A 13,017-nucleotide genomic window follows, 5' to 3' on the forward strand; every position below is an offset into this window, starting at 1 on the left:
GTCATCCAACGGCTTGTCCTATCATCGAAGGTTTCTTTCCCATTCCCTTCTTTTGTTTTGATCCTTTGGCACTCTGAACAGTGCGATTTTCGGAGCATCTTTCTTCAACACGTAGCAGGTCTTGCAGCCCGGCGTGTAGCAATGGTTATGAGGTTGTACAGGCATTTTTCGGAAGCGCAAATCCCACTCAGAAATCTCCCACACCATGTCAACACGATCAAAACCGCATATTGCTACACGTGCAAATGAGACAACGCGAACATGTACAACGAGCACCACGAAGTTGAAGCACATGCAAACGGAAAGGGTGCGAATGCGATCGCAGACGCTACATTGGTCTCGACGGTCACGACGCCTGGTGAGCCATAGTGAAAGCACCCGTCGTTGACATTGGCAGCTTGAGTGGAGTGCATGACGAGTCATTGAGGTGATAAATTGCCCAATTTATACAATGAAGCGAAACTTTGGGAGTTAGGCAAAGAAAGCTTTGCATTGAAAAAGTATTGTTAAAAGTGTAAACCTCCAACACATTAGCCCTAAGCAGGTACAATCAGAATAATACATCGAACAAATTAAAACGGCACATGTCGCCAACTCTTGAAAGAACAGACTTATGGCTTAATGTTGTATAAGAAAACAAATATGCCTTGTAGGGTGCCAATCAAGGCGCAAGGTTGGATTTTAATTTGCCTTTTAGTGCATTGTACTTGAATGCATCCAGACCTCGCTCTCACTGTCAGACGGGCATGGAGGAAGAGGGACCCGACTTGCTGGTTGATGTGCAGCCTCCTTTGTCTCTGCACAAAATCGAAGCACAGCAAAGTCAAATGCTGTCTAAATATAAACAAAGATTATAGAACAGCCTATGTATATATTTACAAGAATTTGACTTGCCAAACATCTGCAGGATCTACGCTCGGAAAAAGCCATTTTGACAGTCATCCTTCCAGTGCACGTTGTACCACTTTTCACTATGGTAGTCTGAAATGCTTTGAGGGCTGAGATATTTTGTCTTGGACGCTGACGACTTCTTGCATGTCGTCGTTGCAAAACCTGACACACGTACAGGCGCAACACATCCTTCATCACTCTGCATATTTATTAGTTGCAGTAGCTCTATCTGAAAATCTAGCTGCCTCTCTTCTGGCACTTTCCTCAAGAATTTTGTGATATTGAGTGCCATATGATAATACTCGTCTTCCAAAGGGCACGCCTGCAGTGTTCACGATCGCTTCTTCGCTTGTCCTTCTCTTTTTCTATTTTTGCACTCAACTGCTTGCAGCAGGTTCCTGGAAACTTGGGGCAGCCGCTGCTGGCAATGTTGAGGCTGGTGTCGTAGGTGAAGTCAAGGGTGCTGTCGTAGACGACGTCGAGGCTGCTGACTGACACCTGGGATGCTGACACCAAGCCAGAGATATCAGACCTTGTGTCGAAGTCTTGCTCTTGAAACTGGACAATGCCCATTAAAATTTCTGAAGCACTGCTTTGCTTCTGGGTTTCATCCGCTGGCTCGTTCTGCTGCTGGTTCACCTCTCCATACCTCGGGCTCTCGGGCAGTACATAATTGCCTGATAAGAAAAAATGCATGTTTTCTATGTTGGGAATTTTTGCAACATGGCAATAAAACAAAGTGAAACCGTTTTTTTCTCACTATTCATTACTGTTATAGCCCCACACATTGTAACACTGTTGTGAATAATGCTAGCACTTGCATAACTTTAAAAAGTTCTTATTCACTGCTGTTTCTTCTTTCTGGGGTTTTAGGTGCCAAAACCAGTTCTGCCCAGACAAAAAATCCGACAAGCTGTCGGCCTGTCGGCTATATATTATTTTGGCCTGTCGGTCTGCATGCTTGTCGGCCCGTATGCAGCACTTACGGGAGAGAGGGGCTGCCCTCCTCTCCCTCAAACCTGTCCACATGGGGGGGGGGGTCATTTTATTCCACCACAATGGACCTCGCCAACACCGTGCGACGTCGCCGAGGTCTTCCCCTCTGGATTACATAGCCCTTGTTTCTGGGGTTTTACGTGCCAAAACCAGTTGGCACATCGTAGTGCGAGGGCTCCGGATTAATTTTGACCACCTGGGGTACTTTAACGTGCACTACAATGCATGCACACGGGTGTTTTTGTTGTAGTGCACGTTAAAAAACCCCATGTGGTCAAAATTACTACATTGCCCGATAGTTCCAGTAGAAAAATGCACCTTGGATATAACATATATTGCATATATTGTACACATAGTAAAATTGTATGTATATTGTGAGCATTATTCATACGCTTCATATTCTCATCTGTACATACTCATCATCACCATTTACAATCGTGTCGGAAGTCAGTGTAGAACATGCTCACTGGCCAGGGGAATGAGAGTCAGTACACGCGACGAAGCGCAGGCTGTGAGCATCTACAGCGAATGAAGATTCAATGTCCGTCATGAATAGTTCGCTGATGGCAAGATATGAAAGCTGACGCAGAGGACAGAAAGTCCCATCCCAAAATCATGGCGTAGGTACACGAAGATAGCACGGCAAACTGAATGTGGTGAAGGATGCCATCAATGAAAACACGCGCAGTGCAAACACTGGAGGAGGGCTGAACAAGAACTGCATTAGCACAACGAAGGGAAGGGCCATTATATGGTGTCTTCACTTTTTGCAATCGAGAACACAAGTCAGTACTAATAACTGAAAGCGATGCACCCGTGTCAACCAAGGCTTCCGTCCGTATACCTTCAACAAACACCACAAGTACATTTGACGGGCGCTCTGGAGGAATTTCAAGTTGTCCAAAGGATGCAGCTTTCCCTCCTGAAGCTGCACTATTTAGTTTTCCGGGCGGTGATCAGAGGACGAAGTAGCCAGTCGAAAAGGGGAAGAGGAGCGCCGCATCGGTGATGGAGAGCGACGACGCGGGAAGCGCAATGAACCGGCAGCGTTGAATTCCTGTGGAGATGGGGAACGCCGAGGATAATAATTGTAGTACAAACGCTGACGTGGTACAGGCTCAGAAAACTCATCCCTTTCAAAACCATCATAGCCACGCCTTTCATCTTGCTGACGGCGTCGGCAAAACCTTGAAATGTGGCATCAGATGCCGCAGTAGTAGCAAACAGGCCGAGGTGGGCTCCACGTGTTGTAAGATTCAAGAGGTTGTGGTCGCGCAGTGATGGGATTCAGGGACCCGTGCATTGCAGGTGCCTGCTGTGGTGGCTGCTGCAAGGGTGGCACCAGGGAGGCAACCTGAGCATAAGTTGGCGCAGGTGCCTGGTGTGGTGGCTGCTGCAGGGGTGGCACCAGGGAGGCAACCTGAGCATAAGTTGGCGTAGGGATGGGTTGCGGGTTCGGGGTTAGCGGGCACGTCACAGCAGCCATCTCTTCCCTCACGATATGGCGTAGGCCGCCACCAGGAGGTCTCATATGAACTTTTTATATACTTTTTCACCTCTTATACTCTGTTTTGCAGGAGAAAATTAAACACTTCAATTGCACATTTAAGTGCAATTTAATGAAGTATTTAATTTTATGCTGTTGTATGAGGTTACAATATATGCACAATTAAATTTGTAACGTTTGCTGCCACTGAGAGTGATTTTTTGGTTGTTCATCAGAAAAAAACTGAATTGGGCGTGTATACATGTGATGTATACCTTGTAATGAGGTATACTCATTGCATACTGCTGCACGTGAGTCATCATTATCATCAGCCTATATTATGTCCACTGCAGGACGAAGGCCTCTCCCTGCGATCTCCAATTACCCCTGTCTTGCGCCAGCGTATTCCAACTTGCGCCTGCAAATTTCCTAACTTCATATCCCATCTGGTTTTCTGCCGACCTCGACTGTGCTTCCCTTCTCTTGGTATCCATTCTGTAACCCTAATGGTCCAACGGTTATCTATCCTACACATTACATGGCCTGCGCAGCTACATTTCTTCCACTTAATGTCAACTAGAATATCGGCGTCTTGCGCTGGAGTTTGAGGTATAGTAGCGGCGCCTGGTGGCGGCGAAAAACGTTATCTGGATAGTACCAGCTTGGATAGTATTGAGCCCTGGCTGTGGCGAAACATGTTTCTAGCCCGCGTTTTACGTCGATTCGCACTTTTTTCTGCCGTTTCGAGTGCGAAAAGGCTTGTCACTTCTCACAGACCATGGCGACCAGGCTGCGAGCTGGCCGCAGCCTATAGTTATACGAAAACGGACTCTCCGTGTGCCGTGGGACGTAATGCTGGAAGCAGAAGACATCGGCGACGCCGATCCGGAGAGACCTAGCTCAGCCTCGAAAAAGCGTCACCGTCGTTGCTGCTGCGTCGTGGGCTGCCATGAACAAGAAGGCCTGAATCCCAACATCAGAGTCTACCGTTTTCCTTCAAGGCCTCACGAAGTGGAGCGTCGGGCGCGCTGGATAACTGCAGTTCGTCATGCTGGGTAAGCGAAATGGAAGACCGACATAGCAGCAGACATGGCTGGTGATTCACGATTCGAGACCCGGCCACAGCGACAATTAACAATTCGACCTGGTGCGAAGTGGTGAAGTGACCAGGTGTGTGCAAATGACCACAAATGGTCGGGCTGATTCGGTGACAATTCACTACCCCACTACGAGCAGCACAGGTTAGAGAGTTGAATGTGCTCATCCTTGACCTCAAGCCAGCACGTTGAGGCAGCACAGCAAGGTAGTATGGATTACAGCATATCGATGTTCGAGCGCTGTCATTAAAAGCTACACCAAGCGAGCAGCGCATGAGCTCGTGCTGCAGCGCGATTCGCACGTACGTACGTTACTGCGAGCTATATGCATTGCATCAGTTATTTATCAATTGCTAAAGGGACAGATGGCCGCTACTACAGCGCAACCATAATTACTTGTCTAGCGGCATGCAGTCAACGAAGATTACAGGAGACCCGCCATTTCGCGGCATGTCGAAAGACAGCTGCCGTCGCGGCGCGTACGACCGTGCGCTCGAGCAGTTCGTACACCGCGGCATGCTGAAAGACCGCTGCCGTCGCGGTGCATACCGTCGTGCGCTCAAGCAGTTCCGTACACATGTCTGCTTATCGCTGCTGTGAATTCATTTATAGAAAGCATTTCCTCGCGTTTGTGCGCCTGAATCTAGCAGCGTGCAAACCTTACCTGAAGTTCAACTTCGCACGTGCGTGACTCGCTTCACTTGCGATTGCCACCGCGCTAAAACTTCGCCGCTTATTTCTTGAACGGCGTACACGTATTCGGCGTTGCCTAATTTCTTGCCTTTACGCAGCATGCCACCCATGGAAAAATCTTCGGCCCCCGATATTCGCTGCAAGCCGTGGTACAACACAACCGAAAGTGGCGGGTCCATATTGTAAACGTGCTTCCCGAAGCAGACGACTGAGCTTGGTACTACCCAGTTTCGGATTGAGGGCACTTTTTAGCACCATTTTTGCAGTGCCCCCTGGGCAACGCAAGAGCCCCATCAGCTATCCGTTTGTTCTCTGATCCACACCGCTCTCTTCCTGTCTCGTTCCATCGCTCTTTGTGCAGTCCTTAACTTGTTCTCGAGCTTCTTTGTTAACCTCCAAGTTTCTGCCCCATATGTTAGCACCAGTAGAATGCAATGATTGTACACTTTTCTTTTCAACGAGAGTGGTAAGCTCCCAGTCAGGATTTGGCAATGCCTGCCGTATGCACTCCAACCCAATTTTATTCTGTAAATTTCTTTCTCGTGATCAGGGTCCCCTGTGAGTAACTGACCTAGATAAACGTACTCCTTTACAGACTCTAGAGGCTGACTGGCGATCCTGAATTCTTGTTCCCTTGCCAGGCTATTGAACGTTATCTTTGTCTTCTGCATATTAATCTTCAACGTGAGTATCCAATGCCAAACATCACTGAAGAGGCCAAGATCACTTCTCAACCCCAGCAGTAGGGGAGAACTGGGCCCGAAGCTCGCCATCGCTTGGGTGCGTGGATGCAACAGCTCGCATACTTCACACGTTTCCACTCAAGGAAGTCGACCTGACACAGGATTTCAACAACCCATCAGAGCCACATTCATGGATTTCATCGCAGTCGTTGACTGGATGTGCAGACGTATGCCCCTCGCTGCGTGGCATCTTGCTAAATGTAGCCCAGATACACAAAGGAGTCACCATGCACTCTGAGTCTCCCAGCCAGACTTGCAAGAGACCACAGGTTTCAGAGAAGACGCAGCTGTTCAGTGTCAAGCGTTGGAAAGGTGGATCGCCATGAGCTCTGCACTATGCATTTTGCCGAGGTCGCACAATTCAAGCGCAGAGGTAAAGTCGGATTAGTCTGTGCAGAGATGCACCCAACCACAAAGCAGACGGTTTTGCTGTTGCCACAGCACATCAGTGCGGCCAACTGCTGTTCCAGGATCTCCGGCAGTGCAAAATCTCGGAGCTGTAACTGGACATTCCTCAGCTGGATCTGCAACAATCGCATAACCACTGCCACCCACCAGAGTCAGCTTCTGCAGCTCAATATGCCAAGTCACAGCATGGCTGAGAACCTGCTTTGTTTGGCACGATACGAAGTCAACAGATAATGAAGCCTAGGAAAGCGTGGGGGCATTATTTATAGTTTTTATTTCATGTTAATAATAATGAAGTAAAGCAAGTAACAATAATGAAGTAAAGGAATAATGAGGAAAGTAAAGGAACAATGAAATAAAGGAAGTAACAGTAATAATGAAGTAAAGGAAGTATAGTTTGCTATTTTCTCTGCACATCGGCAAGTTTTTGGGCAAGGTGCCGCCGCACATCCTTCATCCTCTTCTTTTCCTCCTCTGGCCCTATAGTGGTCCCCAAGAAGGTACGGTAGAGGCCCGCATAAAAAAAAGCAATCGTGGGATTAAAGTAACAAAAGGCACAAATATTTCCATCATACATCACTGCAAGTTCAAAAAATGTGTCCAAGGTTAAACAAAATATTTTACCAAAGGTGTTTCAATACAATAACTAAATTGTAGGTCACAGTGCAGTCTTGTTGATACCATCTTAACAGTAACCAGAAAATAAAATGTGTCATCCAAAAGTACATTGCTCCATCAACGCTACATGCATTGTATTCCAGAAAGTGTGCCAAAATTGCATAGAAATCATGCATTTACCTTGCTCATTTTCCTTTGCTGACGAATTGCACTACACTTATGTTTATCAAGAAATTCTCAAGCATACTGTATTTTGCTGCAACGCTTGTGCTTGGAGCACTCCATCCAAACAGCATAACATTCAAAATCAATCCAAATGAAACAAGCTGATCTTGTAAAAAATGCTAACATGCTTTCTGATGTCTCTTGCATGAAATTTTAAATAAAGCACTATATTAGTGGGAACGAGCCACTAGTTTGTACATTTGCAGCAGCAATGTTACGTTCAATTTAAAAAGTCCACTCTTATGACAAGTTATTTGCAGGCTAGAATGAAATCAGCTCCTGCAGAACAGGGTAAATTGGAGATCATTCGGAGAGCCCTTTGCCCTGCAGTGGACTTAAAATAGGCCAATAATGATGATTAATGCAAGTAAAGTGCACTGCATTACCAAGCAATAGCAGCACCTGCAGAGTGGTTATACACTTGAATACACTTGAAAAACTCACCTGTGCACACTTCACATATTCAAAAAATACGCCTTTCATTAGGCCAGCATTTTCAGCTGAGCACACCTTTTAGGGACGACAGCTTCTGTGGCGTCAGGGCTGGTCTGGCCTTGGTCCTTCCCTTTGACCGAGACTTGTTCGACAATCTTCCTGTCACGCTCTGATTCTTCAGCTCGTCTGGAGTCCAAAACATTGTACACGCCAGATGGCAGGACATAGAATTGGACGTGGCCCGGAACAATGTCCCCCAAGCCTCCTTGCTGACCCAGAGGCCGGATCCAATGTAGACCTGTAATATACACAACACAAACACAATTTGTGTACTGGACGATACATTATACATATCTTCAACTCTACACTGCCTTCCCACCATTTTGACACTTCACTTTACCTAACATAACCTACTACTAGTTGCAGTTATCTAACACCTACGTAAGTGAAATGAAATTGCACAGTAAAATTTTACACGTTTTCGTTCCTGACATTACTACACCAGTTTTCCAGGTATAACTTATAGGTATATTCCTATAACCACACCAGTTTTCCAGGTATAACTTCCAGGTAATTTACGTAAAACTTTGTAAATTAAGCTGCAACCCGCAAGGGCACCTTGAGTATCAAGGTGATGGTGCTTGGGTACCACCCTTAGCCCCACCGAAGCTGTCATCCGCACCGTGGTGAAAGGTTTTGAGGTGAAGGGTAGAAACGATGAACGGTGGCGGTTGGGGCCATGGTCAAGCTCTGGCCGACGGGCTCTTCGTCTGTTTACCAGGCGGTGAGCCCCAGGACCTTCCTGTGAATAAGATGGTGAAACACAGGTGACATTCTAGGAACCGTCAGCATACCCATATCGCATGAGTACTTCCAAAAAAAGCCCGACCGCACCGAAGAAATGTTACACAAAACTCGAACTGAATGTGATCACTTCCCACTCTTCCTGATTATCCACTCTCTTGTAGACGACTCAGTTGCTGCAAGGTCCGTTTTTGTTATCGCTAGGACCCTTCAGAAATGATAGGAAGAAACTATGAAGCAAAGAAACTCATCCAGTGATCTTGTTGAAGTGTCACAGAAAGATCATTCTGACATCCTCCTCAAGCAAAAGCAGTTTGCTTATTTACAGATGTCCATTACCCCCCACTGCAGTCTGAACACAGTTCAAGGCGTTATATCAGAACGTGATCTGATCTGCAAAACAGACTCAGACCTCCTTGATGGCTTCAGAGATCAAGGTGTCACTGCCCTACGCCGTATCACCATAAGGCGAAACGGTGAAGATGTAGTGACACCCCATATTGTCTTGACCTTTAATCATTCCCGTCTACCAGATGCTGTGAAAGCAGAGTTCAGCAGAATTCACTGCAAAGTCCGCCCCTGTGTCCCAAACCCAAGAAGATGCTTTAAGTGCCAAAAGTACAGACACTGATCCAACACATGTCGCAGAAAACTCACCTGTGCAAAGTGTGGTGCTCACGAGCATCCAACCGAAAGCTGCAGTGCCACTCAAACAGAATGTCCCAACTGTCACGGGCCGCACGCTTCGTACTTGCGAACTTGTGAAATGTTCCAGAACGAGAAAAAGATCATTCAAATCAAATTAACAGAAAACATCACATTCCCTGAAGCCCAGAAGAAGCTCTTGCTTCTCTCTGGAAGATCCTACGTTGACACAGCGCGCCGGGGGGCCGGGCGGCGTCTAGTTACGGTGGGCTTGCAGCACAGCTTTGCTGATGCGTGCCTTTCTCGGCCCCCTAGCAAGCAGCCATCGGCTGCACCAATCTTTCAAGTCCCAGAGGTCAACTTCGCACACACCTCTAGAACAACACAGACAACTGAGAGGGAGTCAACCCCTCTTGACAAACCCTCATCCGCTTCCAAATCTCTGCCGAAGCAATGGAAGTGACCCCGGGATCCTCAGTGTCTCAGACGCTGAGAGAATCCCCCAAAGGGCGGCGGAGTTTTCTAGACCGCCTCAAACAAAAAACATCCGCCAGTCAAGCTGCCTAATAGAGGCGGTGACATTTGAATAACCTGTCCCCTTATCACTCACAAAAATGGCTGCTATACACTGGAACTGCCGAGGGCTACTCAGAAATCTGGATGACATATATGAAATACTTGCACAATTCCAACCTAACATACTTTGCCTACAGGAAACACACTTAAACACGACACGCACAAACTTTCTAAAAGAACATGCAGTATACCGGAAAAACAGGCAAGGCACTGCCGACTCATCGGGTGGCGTAGCTATTGTCGTGCAAAACACTATTCCCTGTCACAGTATCACTCTAGTTACCGATTTAGAGGCAGTGGCAATACGGGCTCTAACTTTTGGGAGAATAATAACTGTATGTTCCCTATATATTCCTCCGGACCATCACCTCTCTATCAAAGAATTTGAAAAACTTATTGACCAGCTCCCGGGTCCATTCATGTTGGTTGGAGATTTCAATGTACACCATCCACTATGGGGATGTTCAAGAGTTGATTCCCGAGGTGTGCTAATCGAAAAATTTCTATTGTCCTCCGGTTCCTGTATATTTAATAAAAAAGACCCAACATACTTTAATATTGCACACAACTCATACACAGCAATAGACCTTGCTATTGGCTCTCCGGTGCTCTTGGCAACCACTGAGTGGGCTGTTATCGATAATCTGTATGGAAGCGACCACTTTCCTGTTTGCTTAAAACACACAGGGAACATAAATATGGGTTTAAATTATCACAGGAAATTTAAAGAACAGGCTGCTGATTGGAAGAAGTTCCGAGAACTCTCTAAACTGCCCAGTTCTCCAATCGTAGACCTAGGTATAGACGAATTACAATCCATGATCACTGCATATTATAGAAGCCGCACAGAAATCAATCCCACAGACATCAAATAAGACACAAAACAAGCGTAGACCATGGTGGAATGCGGAGCGCAGGAATGCCCGTGAGAACCAAAACAAAGCATGGTCAAAATTCCGCAGGTATCCTACAGTTAATAATTTAATGGACTTCAACCGTGCTAAAGCAAATAGCAGGCGTATCCGACGTGCATCCAAACAGGAAAGCTGGCAGTCATTCCTCTCATCTGTGAACTCCTACACAGATACACATAAAGTGTATCTCGTGCTCAACAGCGCAATGTTTTAGCTAACTGAGCCACTGCGCCGGGTTTCAAAATCAGTGGCTTCCTTATTTCAAACTGGCTAAAAATCAAATGATTCATTCAAGGGCCATTTGCCAACTGCTTTATGCACAAGCATCTCTGTAACATTGTAAAGCTAAGCAAACATTGTAAAGCTACGCCAAACCCAAGACCAATGCATAGCAGCACAGAATAATGTCACTAGCACCTCACTGACAATTGGCTTAGATGAATATGCTATTGGAAGCATGAAACGTACACGAAAGCTGCTTAGAACCTCTTTTTTTTTCTCAGAAAGCCAGCACTTGTAAGAGTGCTGTTTTGGTGTAGTGGAACTAGTTTATCTGCGTCCGTACGCAGATAAATAAAAGTATCCAGAAACAGTCTTGTTCTTCCTCTACATCTGTGTACTAGTTCCACTACACCAAAAAGCCTCCATGATGACATACCAATAAGCTAATATCTCAACACTATTAAACTTAAACAAGTGTAATACCCACGAAAAAAAGAACTTGGATTCCAGCTTTTTGTGGAAAATAAATGAATTATAAAATTTAACTTAGTACCCTTATCCTTTGCTTCCCTGTCTGAAATTCCCCAAACCACCAATACACAATGAACATCTCGCAACTCCCATCTAGGAGTTATTTAGTTTGTAAAATACTGCTGCACTTACAAGTATGTCGACAATGCCACATACACCACCAAAAGATATACATACACCAGAAGACAGATCAAGTACAAACAAATCAACATCCAAATATTCCTTACCCAAGTCTTCTAATCAAAAACTTGATGCTCCAGCAGTACTACTCTGAGGAGTTGACTGCAACGATTCAGTGGCACCACGGCCCTCGACAGTTGCAGATCGCAAATCAGCATCACCAGGATTCCCGGCACTTGCAGGTTCTGAGGAATAAACATATTCACAGAATCACTGCACTTGTTCAACTACACACACCTGCCATTTATCTGACGGTTGCCCATTTTCTTTAGTTTCTCTGCTCACCCGAGATTAAATGTATCCCCGAATTTCTTGATGGCTTTTAATTCCTTAGCGACACTAAACTACCTCTAATATATTTATTGGGAAAGTTAGGCACTGAATTAATATGGGAAAGTTCAAGCACTTTCTTGGTGTACCTCACAGATGTTTCAATTTCAAAGTTATTTACTATACTAGGTATATTCGATGTGATCATTTATGGTGTGACTTAGCAAACTGAAAGAGTGCAGCATAAGTGAAAATGCTGCGCTTCAAACTAGCACCCCTTACAAACATCAAGCACGCAAAACATCAATGCACAAGTGCATCGTGTTTCACATTTCCAACAGTTTTCTTCAGGTTTGGAAGTGGTGCTCCTGTTGTGCTCAGCTATATCATTACATGGTATATGCAGCACCATGACACCATTACAGGCATAAATATGAAAAGAATATGCAGTTTTCGTTTCACAGATGAGAATGCTGCATTCTCAGTGATAGTTTTATCACTACTGTGTATGTGAAGTATGTTCCCGATATTTACGTTTTGTACAGTACAAATAAACCAAGCATGAGAACTAAGCAGCTCAATTTTAGTAACAGCCATATGAAGCCTATACAGAAAATTTATAGTCTAGAACTGAAATGCAAAATTAAAATAAAGAATGATTTGTTATAAGATTCATCTTAAACAAAAGCAGTAGGAAATGAAAGTGGGAGAACTTGCCATTAATGGAAAAAAAAACACACAATCTGAGTACCACGTGTACAAGGGTATAGAAACTGAACTTGTGCGTGGCAGCTGTCCTTTATAGAAAATTGAGCAGGGTTGCCAAGTATGCATCTGTGTCAGGTATGCATCTGCAGTTCTTTCAAGTGCCGCCAAATTGCAAGTACTGGATGTGTTATTCCAGGTAAATAAAAGTAACCACTGAAAACCAAAATATAGCACACTGCAGTGCAAGCTTTCTGCAAAGAGCATACGCCTTTCATTCCTTCTGCCTCAACAACCTCCCACTTTTTCTTCCTTTGTGCTCGCAGTCTGGAAAATCAGGTCACCTTACAGAAGAGCAGAGTAGTACTGGATGTACAAACAAAAAATAAATCTGCACATGTGGGCACTACGACAAACAAAAGTTGGAACAAAGTAGTAAACAGCTGCCCATTTGGTCTGCCGTGTTGTCCTACCACTTCAGCATTGCATAATGCAACGTAAGCTTCGAGCTACAACATGAACATTACTTACCTCTCTGGACCAACTCCCTTGGCATGGTGGCCTTCTCTACTGGTTTT

The sequence above is a fragment of the Dermacentor silvarum genome, unplaced genomic scaffold (assembly GCF_013339745.2).
Source record: "Dermacentor silvarum isolate Dsil-2018 unplaced genomic scaffold, BIME_Dsil_1.4 Seq793, whole genome shotgun sequence".
Taxonomy (NCBI): domain Eukaryota; kingdom Metazoa; phylum Arthropoda; class Arachnida; order Ixodida; family Ixodidae; genus Dermacentor; species Dermacentor silvarum.